General features: G+C 35.3%; 1 protein-coding gene across 7 annotated transcripts in view; it reads left to right on the top strand.

Annotated features, from left to right (window-relative positions):
• Positions 1-13,469, top strand: part of LOC150110591 (kinesin-like protein KIF14) — a 716,770-nt gene that overhangs the window by 216,167 nt on the left and 487,134 nt on the right. The window lies entirely within an intron of this gene.

The raw sequence follows: 13,469 nt of genomic DNA, 5'->3' as shown, positions 1-13,469 counted from the left end.
TGGATACAGTAAACCCCCAATTTAATGGACTAATAGGGGATAAGGAGTGTCAGTTAAATCGCAAATTTTTTAAAATATTAACATTATACTGCAATTTTATTAATATTAGCTGTAATAACAAAAAAAAAAAAATTGTTTTACAGTTTTTAACACAATTTTCTCACTTTTAGATAAATTAATGTTCGATGTTTGAGGCTCTTGGTTTAGGTAATCCTGCTTTGAAAAAACTATCAAGTTTTTTTGAACTTTAGAATTCTGCTGTTTTTTTATAATTAACTCCCTAAAATTATGAAAACGTGTGTAATAAAACTACTGCAGAAAGTCACGCCACACGACAAAAGAACCAATTATAGTGCGATTGGTGTGATCATGTCCTAATCATTTGCCAAACATGTTTTATGAGCGGTGTCTCATTTATGTTGGCTAAATTACTACAGTGTTTTTTCAACATATGGCCTTATAATAAATTTAGTTTAATCCTTTATCCAAGTGTAAGCAAACAAAGTTTGCGCCTGAAGTATCTTCAGGACTGAGGCAACTCATGGTAAAGGTGGACCAAGCTCTCATCACTCCTTGTCTTAGTATCTCCCATAATGCAAATTACATCTCCTTGTGGACTTGTATAATGCTATGCATTAAGAGAAGGGCCACTACCCAGACCGGTTTCAACCTCTATTGAATGTTCAAGTACAAGTCAAACTCCAAAAACTCAGCATTGTTCCCCTCAGTAACAGGCTCACCCTGCCACTGAGAAGAACTCTCAGAATCGGTTGGCTCTACCCCGTGGCAGGCTCACACGACCACCGAGCAGAGCCGCTCATTTGCTCATATATCATCTGAGGGGGAGTAACAGCAACAGCCGAGCCTCAGTTAAAACTTCATGGGCTACAGCATTGCCATTCATCACCCAAGCTTTCAACTTGTTTCGACCTTTATTCAGGTCTCGTCAGTGGGAGCCAGACCCAGAGGTAGTGATACTAAGGTCATTTACCTATATGAGTTGCAAAAAGGTGTGTCGCCTTGTTATTTAATTACTCTGGATTTAAAGAAAGATGTTGGAAGTTTTTTTTTCCCCTTGGTTAGATTATACCGTATTTCCCCAAAAATAAGACTGGGTCTTATATTAATTTTTACTCCAAAAGGGGATGTCTTACTTTTTCATGTACAACAATCCACATTTATTCATGTACAAAAATCTGCATTTATTCAAATACAGTCATGTCATCTTCTGGAACATTAATTCTCCAAACCCCAAATTCCAGCCTGAATTTCTTGCGACTCCATTTCCTGCAGAACCATTGGCCCTAATCTCTCATGCCCAGCAATAGAGCTCCTTAAATAATCACTTCTTGTCCATGTAGCCTGCTTGTAGTGCATTAGCAACACAGCTGTCAGTGATTTTATTCCATGAATTCTTCACCCAAGTCACAGCCTCTTGCAGGCTAGGCTTCACAAAGTTTCCATGCTGATTTCTCTCCATTTTATTTTCAATGTAGTCATTGATTTCCATGCGCAGATGGTCCTTAAATGGCTTGTTTATTGCAATATCAAGAGTATGGAGATAGGCAGTCATTCCTACGGGAATCATTATTTGATCTATTCTTCTCTCTGCAAGGAAATTCTTCATTTCTTTAGTGTGATGAGTGCTGGCTGAATCCCAGACTAGCAGACCTCTTTGACCACCTCACAAAACAAGTGGCAACATTAAATTGAACCACTTCCTTATAACTGCTTGTGTGCACCAGGCTTTTTGGTTTCAAGAACATAAATGCCTGAAACACATTCCATCTTATCTTGGTAGGGCTTTCTTTCCATCCAGACAAATTGCCAAAATACAGGTAACACGTGCACTTCTGTAACCAGTGGAGGGAATATAGATTGATGAGGCACCCCTCCGATCAATTGTCATTTGAGATCCTTGGCCCATAAACGCTGCTGTTTCATCCAATAGCAATCATGTTGGAGAGTTGATATTTAGAAAAGTCGATGCCATCAATAAAGAACTTGAATGCAAGTGCACGTTTAATAACTTTAGTATCTTCTAGCTTGAACAGTGTTGTCGATCTTCTTAAAGACAGTTCATATCGCTGAAGGAAGCCATCCAGCCAGTGTTGTGATGCTTTGAATTCTTCTGGGGGATATTTCTCACTGTGGTGCCATTGCAAGGTCAAATGCTTGAATATCAGCACTGCACACAACCAAAGCCTTTGCTCTCAACAATCCATTCACAGATGATGTCTCCAGCTCAGGAAATAATGGTTGCCGACCTGATCCACATGTGCACTTCTTAGCATTTCCCTCGTCCACCTGTTGACCAAGGTTATTGTACTCTGCTCGCCATTTTCGGACCATTCAGAGATCCAACTTCTTTTCTTTGCAGAAAGCTGTAAGATTCTTGCCCCGGGAGTCCTTCACAATTCCTTTCTTGTACTCGATGGAATAGGTCTTACTTTTTGAACTCATCTTTTCAGGGGTCAAAATATTATTCCCTTAGGGAGGAGAAAAAAAAACTTACAACATCTTTCTCTAAATCCAGAGTAATTTAATAATAAGGTGGTACACCTTTTGGCAACTCGTATAGGTAAATATGACTTCTCCATTGCTTTTGCCTTAGTATCACCACCTCTCAGTCTGACTCCCACTGACGAGACCTCAATAAAGGTCGAAACCGGTCAGGGTAGTAGCCCTTCCCTTAATGTCCGTAAGGAGATGTGTTTTGCATTATGGGAGATACTAAGACTAGGAGTGATGAGAGCTTATGTAAGTTCTCATCACTTTACCACAAGTTGCCTCAGTCCTGAAGATACTTCAGGCGCAAACTTTGTTTGCTTACACTTGGATAAAGGATTAAACAAATTTATTATAATCTAACCAAGTGAGGGAAAAAAACTTCCAATATGATGGCCTATTCACCAAAATTTGTTAAAAATAACAGGAAATTAACAAAAAATAACCTGTTAATTTAATTATAAGCAAATCTTGGTTAAAAGTATTTTAAAATTAACAGTGTGTTAATTTTCAGTTGGACCAGAAATTTTGTCCGTTAAATCGAGGGTTTACTGTACTTTTTTTTTTTTTCCACCGAAGAGGATCATAAATTTCTCATTTTTTTTTATTAGCGTGAAGAGCATTCTAGCTTTAAATTTAGTTTTGAGTGAATGCTATAGTGATGCTTCAGGCATTTTTATTGTAACATTAGAGTTCAGTTGTTTATAGTTAATCGGCTTCTTGCAAGTATTGGTGTGTGTGTGGGGGGGGGGGGTGGGGAGGTCAGCATGTTAATCAAAATTCTGTACACATTCTGCCTTCTCATTTAGACTATACTCAAGTAAAGTTCATAATGCTGGTAGTAAACCTCATGGAATTTTCTTTTAAATAATCAGGAAGAAGAAGAATTGTGTCAGTCAATGAAAATCTTAGTGTAATGGCAGTCCTATCCATGAAAGATTTAGACCTATAATGCAACATTTCCTAGGTATGCTGAGGATAAGAAAGAAACTTGACATATTTTGAATGCCTAAACATTGTAGCTTCTTGATACTGCTGAAGGAACATTCAGAAAGATAGCAACGACAATCAAAGAGGATAAATAGTTAGTACAGTGAGTTTGAAGTTAAGCTGAAAATCAATGTTGGGTTTAAAAAGTTTTGAGGATAGTGATAAAACTCATAGCTAGGATCAAGTTAGGATGAACTGCTAGAATGTGCAGAGAGAAAATAATCATTGATTTGGCTGATTTTGTTAATTGTATTTGTTTTTTTGAGAAAATATTTCATATCATGGATTTAGGATTTGACGAGTCTGAGTAGTTAGGTAAGAAATAGCATCTGAAAATGATATTTCTCACCCGAAAATTGAATATCTAAAAGGGAAATCTTTTCAAACATGTTTTCCATTTCATTTTTTTAACCATATTATACTGTATTTGCACTTTATGAAAGTTAGTAATGGTGTATCTTGTAGTACTGTCATGATATCCTGTACATCCCTGATGGTACGTGTCAGGAATTTGATGATGATCTGTATTTGCTTATTACATATTCTGAAATGGACTGTAGCTTCCATTAAAAAATTAATTTTGCATTTTTGCTAAGTAGACAATTTTGTAATGAAACCCATTTGCTATACTGAATTTATTATATATTATACAAAACTTGATTCTACAAAGGAAAATTATCTGTATTGATTTTATGATTGCAGTATGTCCTTTAGAAGGTTAATTCCTTCTAAGAGTTTAAGTTAACATCACACAACTCTAATAGTGGATAGTTAAAACTGAAAAGCCAGGTCTCGTAAAACCAAATGGTTATGAAACTGATAAATTGTTCAGGAGATATGTAGTGTGTGTATATTGCACGAAGAGAACTGATACATGTATATTTACTATTTGATTATTGCTGGCTCTCTGATTATAAAAATACATTATTTAGTCATTGATGTTTATACTATAGCTTTTTCCTTCTCATCATAAATCGCTGTAGTGAGCATAGTATCATATGCTGCTTGAAAAACCTTCATTATCCTTTGGAGATTAGATCCTGAATCTAATCTCCGAATCTGCCTGGTTTCAAGTATTTTTGGTGGTTCAGTCTTCTAGTATTCAGAAACTTTACCTCTCTCAAGTGTTTCAGCTCCATTAAATCATCACTGCTCTTTTCCTTTATAACATTGTATAACTTTATATCATTGTAATAGTTTATTAAAATCATTTCCTTAAGATCTAATCCTAATTCCATGCTCATTTCAACAAAGTTAATAGTTGTATATCCCACTCTTCTTCAAACCCACAGAGTTCAGCATTCATAGTGTTGTGTCCCAATTTATGATTATTATTCTAACAATTATCCTTACAACTGAAATTCTACTTATCTTTATCCAACTTTCATCTATGTACGAGATATTACCCAAAATAATACAAATATTTAAGCTATTTCTCCCCTTAGTGTCCCTAATATTTATATTATACTGCACCTTTTAGGACATTTAGTTTGAGATATTAAATACAAAAACAAGGAGCAATTACCAAAATATGTCTGAATGTGAAACAATATTGCAGTCGTGACACTATCTGTAACTCATCTAAATATTCTCCCCTCCCGCGTGATTAGGTTTGTACGTTTTCAAGTGGTGCATTGGGCAGCAATTTCAGACAACTGTATTATCAATGAACAAAGGTTTATTAAACTCATTAGCATGGTACAATTCAATTTCTAATATATATATATATAACTCAATTCAATACTAAGAAAACATTTACAAAATAACATTAGCTAATCACAAGTATTTGGCTAAGATCCTTTATGGGTATTGCAATCATGCCGCCATAACAAATTCAACACATACAATCATATATATAATCCCAGATCTAATTAACACTTTAGTTAACCCTATATTAGTCTGAATACGCTATATGCTGTAGCACATGGACATATGTGATCAACTCACTCTATTTAATTATCTAAAGCTATGTAGATTAAACTATCCTTTCACTGTGCTAACACATAACTTTGACATTGAAAACTTTCCTATAAGTTTCCTAAAACTTTCCTACACATGCATAAATCTCAGGACACTTGAATAGTTATATAATTAATATTAACAAGCATACTCTCATTACAATCAGTCATGTACTATAGTCCTAGTATAATTTTCCTTAGTCTCTTCAACTGTTCAGTAATAGAACAATGATTACAATTACCTACGATTTCAATTAACGAGATTTTTACAGTACCTTTTGAACTTGGGTTTTCTATATTGGTCTCTACCGTTTTTCCGATTGTACTATCCTGGGATGAACTCCTTTATAATCTGCCACTCCTAAGTTCTTTTGGCATTAAACTGGGCTTTTGCGATCTTAACTTTACGTACTTGAATTAAGGACACACTTAGAATCATCTATACAATGGCTGTGAAACTCACCACATGGGCACTGACTTTTTTAGACGTCTATCTCTCGTTGTTGTCACAGAATGATGAAACACATAGACAATACCTTCTTTCCTTTAGCTAAATGGCATTCCTCGTTTCTTACCATAGGAATTGAAATCCCACTCACTTTTGTTCCCTTGTTGTGTCGGACGGAGATTAACTCCAACCCCGCCACTCAGGAAAACTGCGTGAAAAACCTATATGAAAAAAGCTCATGAAGAAACTATCCGGGAAAAAGCCTCGTTGGGGGGGGGGGGGGGGGGGGGGGGGGGTTCTAACGCTTTTATACCTTGACTCCTACCGGCACCTTCTTTAATTTCTTTTCTCCGCCCCTTACTGGATTCGACTTCACCGACCAATTAGGGTGGCGTTTTTCTGCCAAACATCCTGCGGTCGGGAAGCACGCGACTCACGTGATGACGTCTCAATTCGGGAATTGACCCTGAGCAATAGTCTTTTGCTTTTTTGCTAGCCTCAAATTAATCCCCCTTCCAAAATTTTCTAAGAATTTACTTAATGTTTTAATCTCTCATTTCAGGTGTTAAAACTAGCCTCTCACATACAATTTCTTATGACTAATCTTTTCTGTCTTACTTAGCTAATTTTTTCATATCACAACTGTAATATATTCCTTCTTTTATTATTTAGTTCAACAAACACCTTTTGTTATATATTTTACTTGGATACAAGAATATTTTTCTTTCTTTAAATAATTTATGTATTAGCTCTTATTCAGGGGTTTTATTTTATTTTCTCTTCATGTTACACCATGATAACTGAAAATTCCACATAGTGAAGGTATTAAGGTGTAACAATAGATTGTTCTTAACTATTTACAAAACTGTTAAGAACAGTTTTGTAAATATACTTTTTTTTACACACCTTTTTCAGTGGTATTCAGTTTTCTTTCACTGAATATTATTTTGCCTTGAATATTACCTGTGAAGAGAACTCTTCAGAAGTAATGTTTTTTTAAGGTTTACATAATGTCATGATCTGTTATTTGTATGAGAATTATGCCTGGCAACAATTACATCTTGATATTTTAATGCTAGTTGACCTGAGGTATTGCTAACTAACAGCAAGATTTTAAATGCTAATTCTTTTTTTTTTTTTTTTCATTGTAAGCCTTCTGATCTCATTCACAAAATGGTGGACAATTTAGATGAATGAAAAATTACTCAAGTTGCCATGCCTGTAGACTGGTTTTGTACAACAAGCAGCAAAAGTTTTGCAACATCTTTGAAGGCTCTGGAGTTTTCATTATAGTAAACTGAAAGTGGCTTTATTTTTAAATTCCTCAGCTGTATTTTTCTTAGAACAATCTGAATTTGTCCCCCCCCCCCTCCATAGTTTCTCTCTCTAGTTAATCCACGTGATCTTGTTTTTTAGTTCAAGCCAGATTTGTCACCATAGAAAAAACTTATTGAAGATAACCATGTTTCTGATTTTGGATAAAGCCTTAAGGAACTCTGGGTGCTATGATGTTTGCACTAGTAGTTTCACTTTAATATTATGCATGTTAGCATTAGCCTAGAAATCTGTGATCATTCTTGATTCACTTTGTGAATTGGGAATCCTCAACACTCCAAGTTTACATTTTGATCTTCAAGACTCGTGGCTTTGTTTTGTGCGAGCATAAAGGTTAATTGGCATCTTTATGTAGGTCTTCAAACATTTAGTAATTTTTTTCCTTCTGTTTTTTCTGTTACGCTGGCTCTTTCCTGGGAAATACTTGCAGCATCGTCGCAGACTTCTTTTTATGCTGCATAATTCAGTCTTTATCTTTTATAGCTGTTCTGATCAGTTCATTCATTCATAATCATGTGCAATTCTCTCACCCTTTTTGTATCATATTTAATAATTACTACTCGAATTTCCATAAGTGCAAAGAAGAGAAGATATGGAATGTAGATTACAAGAATGGATCAGGAATATGTGTACTATACACACTAATAATAGGAGAAAGAGGGATGATATGATAGAGCATCTAATCTTCTGAAAGGATGTTATAAATTATCAATTGATATTTTTTTTTTGTTTTGTGGAAGGCAAGAAGAGGACAAGGGGTCATCCATGGAAGTTTGTGTTCAGTTAAGAAAGAGGCTGAGAGCTATATTTTTCTCTCACAGAGCAGTGAGTGAGTGGAACAGTGAATGAGTTTTTAAGAGAAAGTGTGACATTTGCTCTATGACCTCAAGAGAGGTCATAGAGCAAATCTAATAATAATAATAATTGTTATTATTATTATTATAATTGCATCTATTCTTAATACTGAACATTTTTTACACATTTATATTTTGTAGATGTATATTGGGTTTATATTTTGTTATAAAGAGCAATTTAACAGGACAGTAGTGAGACCTACAATGTTATATGGAATGGAGACACTGCCTATGAAGTCCAGTGAAAGCAAGATTAGTGCTACAGAAATGAGGATGCTTTGATGGCTGTGTGGAGTAACATGGAAAGATCAGGTGAGGAATGAACACATCAGAGGAACTGTAAAAGTGACTGCAATTACAAACAAAATATATAAAGCATGATTAAGATGGTATGGATGTAACGAGGTGAAATGAAAAATATGATGATGGAAATACAAGGAGAAAGAAGAAGACCCAAGAAGCGGTGGAAAGATAATGTAGAGGAAGATCTAAAGGAGGAAAACCTGGACAAAGAATTGGTCTCATTAGAAAGAAAATGAAGCATGATTAAGATGGTATGGATGTAATGTGGTGAAATGAAAAATATGATGATGGAAATACAAGGAGAAAGAAGACCCAAGAAGCAGTGGAGAGAATAATGTAGAGGAAGATCTAAAGGAGGAAAACCTGGACTCATTTCAACCTGGTCACTTTCTAATGAGACCACATAGATGTGGTCTCATTAGAAAGAGTGACCCCATATAGAAATTTTGGAAGAATTTTGTTATAAAGAGCAATGTGCAGATGCATTAATGTGATACACCTTGCATGCAAAGAATAATATCCCGAAATGGCCAGAGTGATAACTGTTAGCTGTGATTCCCTGAAGGTCTCTAATAATAATAATTGCATCTATTTTTAACACCAAACATTTTTTACACAGTATCGCTATTGAGTTATAGTTGAACTAAACTAAGCACCAAAAAGATTTGTTCATATATCTACATATCTCTAAAAGCAAATAACTCGAAACAGCATCACTAATCAGTGCATAGATTCCTTTTTTAAAAAATGTGAGTGGTGAGCAGTAAAAAGCACAGACAACTGACGAGAATGAAATGGAAAGCAAAATCATATTATGAAATTACATTGGCTAAGCATGCCAAAGAAAATCCCAAAATTGTAGGAATGAGACATACAGAAGAAATAGTTGAATTAAAGAGTATTTCATCCTTGCAAGAAATTGCAAGGATTGATGTTGATAGAGATGAGAATAGAGGCAGATGAACTCAAGTTGTTTAGTATATTACAAAATCTTGCAAATATGGCCATGAGATTAGATGGAATACTAACCCACATATTACAAGAAACTGGAAGAATTGTCATTCCTGAGGTGATTACATCTCAAAATTGGTGGCATCCCAAGAGTAGAAGAGCAATCCAGTCCCTTTATGTGAAGGGGACTCCACAAGAGATGTTATCTGAGATCTGCAGTTAAGATATTGCAGAAGTAATTCAGAAATTGGTGGATAGTAATGATACTCTGTAGGGTTCCATGGCATTTATGAAGAGTGTGGATCTTATTGTATATAGTCTTGCCATAAATACTGTTATAGTTTCCACACACCCCTGTACTGCCCACAGAATTGCACGAGCCTGGTTCCATTAGTGGTACTGTTCGAAACTAACGTTCATGTGTTTATCAGTAGTGAGAGTTGTCTAGCTGTATGGAGATTATAAGAACTGTTATTTTGAACATGCTAAAAACACTTACGATCAGTAGGATGTTTGTATATCAGACTGTTAACCACTATAATGATACAGAAGATGTATCTGCTGCCAAAGAACAGGTTGACCGATGATGCATTTGGATGCAACAGCTTGTGAGGGGATGTGAAGGCATGCCTCCACAATCCTGTGAGAATGCAGAAAGTAATGTCGTGAGAGATGACCGTTTCCTAGAGACTGATGTCACGTGTTTTAACTGAAGACCTAGGGGTGAGCCTATCGTCGTTTGACTTTTGACACTTCTTAACACGACAACTTATGTGGCAGAGGGTAATAAAATCAAAGGCACTTGTCCGGCAGTATGTGATTAAAAGACACAGATGAGATTTTCACCACTGAAATCATTTAACTGCCAAAACAATCTGGTATATGTCCTGGATGGTCGCACAGCATGTACCATAACACCCAGGAATCAGAGAAGTCATCATCCTCTATCAGTGATGGTTTGGTGTGTGTGTGGGGGGGGTAATGTATCAGGGGATATCCAAGTTGCATTCTGTGAGAAAGTGGTCAAAACCTCTACCAAAGTGTATCAAGACTGTGCTGAAATCTGTGATATGGCCCCTGAACAACACCTTGTTTCACAGTAGGCAGTGGACCTTCCAACAAGACTCAGTCCTTGCACACAAGGTGAGGGCCACACAACAATTATTGGAGGTGAATGTGCCCAATCACATATCACCATCTGATTCGCCATCTGAATCTGTTAAGACTTCAAATTGTGGCCTTTGTTTCACTTGTAATAATCATAAAATTGAAATTTCAATACACATATACATGTATTTCACTACGTGCAAAGATTGATTTCAGTAATGCATAATTGCATAATACAGGCTGTCCCCGGGTTATGAACGACCTGACTTATGGGCTCCCCCATAAGGATAATTAATAATTAAATAATTCAGGAACTAGTTTTTTTCATGCAGTAAACAAATCCGCACTTCACTGCATTATTAAAGCAGCTCTTCCTGTTATTTGGAAGTCAAATTTAAGGACCTGGGTCACACTTATTATGTTTGAATATTGGTTCTTGGAACTGTTATTATTTTATTTTATTTTATTTTATATATTATTTATTATTATTGCAGTATTACACTGTAATATTATTGCTACATATTAGCCATTATACTATTGCTATCATTATTACCGCTTATATTCTGTTCATCAAGGATCCGAGTTACTAGAAATCCGACTTAAAGACGTTCTCAGGAACTTTTCTCGTTCGTAACCTGGGGACTGCCTGTATTCTAAAAAAGAAATTCTCTTTTTTGCTTTGAAGTAAGATAGCATTAACTTTTCCATATCATTTTGGCAGAATAATTATTAATAAGCACAATTTCATTAATAAGATAAGCACAAGTTCACATAAGTATTCTACCAAAAAAAATCGGAACTGACATTCAGTAATTACTGATGGATTTTTAAAAATGTGCCTACCCAATGCAGAAAGAATGATGATGATGCTACACGTGGTGCTGCACGTGCGATATACCTGCTATCATTAATGTATTATGAAGCATATCCATATTCTCATGGGGTACATTTCTGTGAATAGTACATGCTGCTGGAGTAGGATATTTATTTCCAGTTTACATATGCATGATCTTCAACTAAGCTTTCATACTTCTAGTAATAAGCACCATTCATCAATGTCATGCATTCTACCCACTTTTTCTATTAATTAAAAAGCAGTTGCTGCAAAACAGAAGATCCTCAAAGAAAAAAAAATATATTCTCAATTTTTCTGATGATTTCAAAATGAAGAGAAAAATCACATCACTTACTCTGATAGATTGTTCGATGTGATTTTTCTCTAGCTGATTGGAAAGCCTCTTTGTGTTATGTTACCATCGGGTTTGTTTCAATTGCTGCCGATCAGCTCCTTGCAGATCTAACTAAACTTGAATTAGCTGGTCTCATATGGAGGCAGTAACATTTCTCTCTTAGAAACTCATATTTTTCATCTTGCAAAATAGGTAAACTTGGCTGGGTAAGCATATACTTTAAATATAATACACTATCTCTATAGCTTTAACTGCTATCGTGATAATCCCAACCAACTAGTCTGGCAGAAAGTTCAAGATCTCTGCAGTGTTTTGCATTAACTGTCACCTGTTTTGTTCTCTCTTCTCTTTTTACTTTGTATGCAAGGAGAGGTAGCAGAAGCATGGTATGAGAAGAACAGAAAAGAGGGACTGCTCTGGAGACCAAACATAACAAATACAGGTAACCCTCATATAACGTGGTACTTATGCAACTCGGTTTCGGTATAACACAGCCTACAAATTGTAGTAACCCTTGTTCAACACGGTACTTATCAATACGGTTTCAATAAAAACACGATCTACAAATTGTAGTGACCCTTTATCTTTTCATATATTTTTCACCCCCTGACTTACAAATCAAATTTTATATTCATTAAATTTGTGTCTGCCCATATTGCACATGTAGTTATAAGTAGCGAATACATATTAGGGGAAATACCCTCTAGCATGCATGTTCGTCAGTTGTTTACCATATAAAGGGTTATTACAATTTTTATAGTAATGGCCACATAGAGTTTTTGTGACATCACTGAAAATGAAATTAATGAAATAATTGATGGGGAAATAGATTTAAATTAGGAAGAACTGGTTCAATTAACAGATGATGTTGAACCAAATGGCGGGGAAAGTTCTGCCGAAGATTCTGATTGCGATGAATCCATTAAGGAATTCAGTTTAAAGAAATTAGCAGAAGGATTGGACTTGGCAAGAAAGTTAGGAAGTTATTTTATGGATAACATCCCTCAATGGATTGCTCGGGAAAATTCATGAGACAATTGGATATTTGTTTAGCTCCATATTATGAACTTAAAAAAATTGCAGCATAGTGGTAAATAAGGTTTTATTACTGACTTCTTGATAACTAAACCAGCCGAAGTATTCAATGAGAATTATACAAATGACGTCCAAGAGATTTCAAGTGATGATGACGTCTGGCTACTCATAAATAAAGAACATCTATGAAATGCTCATTTTGAAGACAATGATTACGATTAAATTATGCACTTTATTTTATTTTGCCTAAAACATTTATGCATTATGAGCAATAAAGTTTACGTACAATTTTTATTTTTATAAGTTTATACTATGTATTTTGTTTCATAGTTTGTTTTCTTAACTTACATGAATTACCTGAATTAAATAAACATATATTTTTTGTTGGATATCATTGTTGTTTATGTAATTAAAAAAAAAAAGAATGATTTTGGAACATAACCCTACTTTTTTATGTGATCTGAGGCTTGCATAACGCAATTTATATAACCCAGCATTTCTGTGGAGCCTAACATCTGCGTTATACGAGGATTACCTGTACTTCAAGCTCCAGTAATCAATAAGCCAAGGTGATTGTACTGTTTCCTTGGGTAATAAGTTATTCACCAAATACTTGCAGGGTTTTCCGAAGCCTTATTTGACAGACTGTACCACTCAAGGATGGAATTGGCTAACCCTGAAAAGGCTGTATGTTGCACATCATGGGTTGAAGTGGCATGCTATTCCACTTACCTCTGTATGAACTTTTTTTTTTCCTATATTTGGACTCCTGACTTCAACCAGACTTGCT

This window comes from Typopeltis vanoorti, chromosome 1, assembly GCF_054136105.1.
Source record: "Typopeltis vanoorti isolate ZY-2024b chromosome 1, IOZ_Tvanoo_1.0, whole genome shotgun sequence".
Taxonomy (NCBI): Eukaryota; Metazoa; Arthropoda; class Arachnida; order Uropygi; family Thelyphonidae; genus Typopeltis; species Typopeltis vanoorti.
Note: the sequence above shows the minus strand (reverse complement) of the source record. Positions and strands in the feature narration are given on the sequence as shown.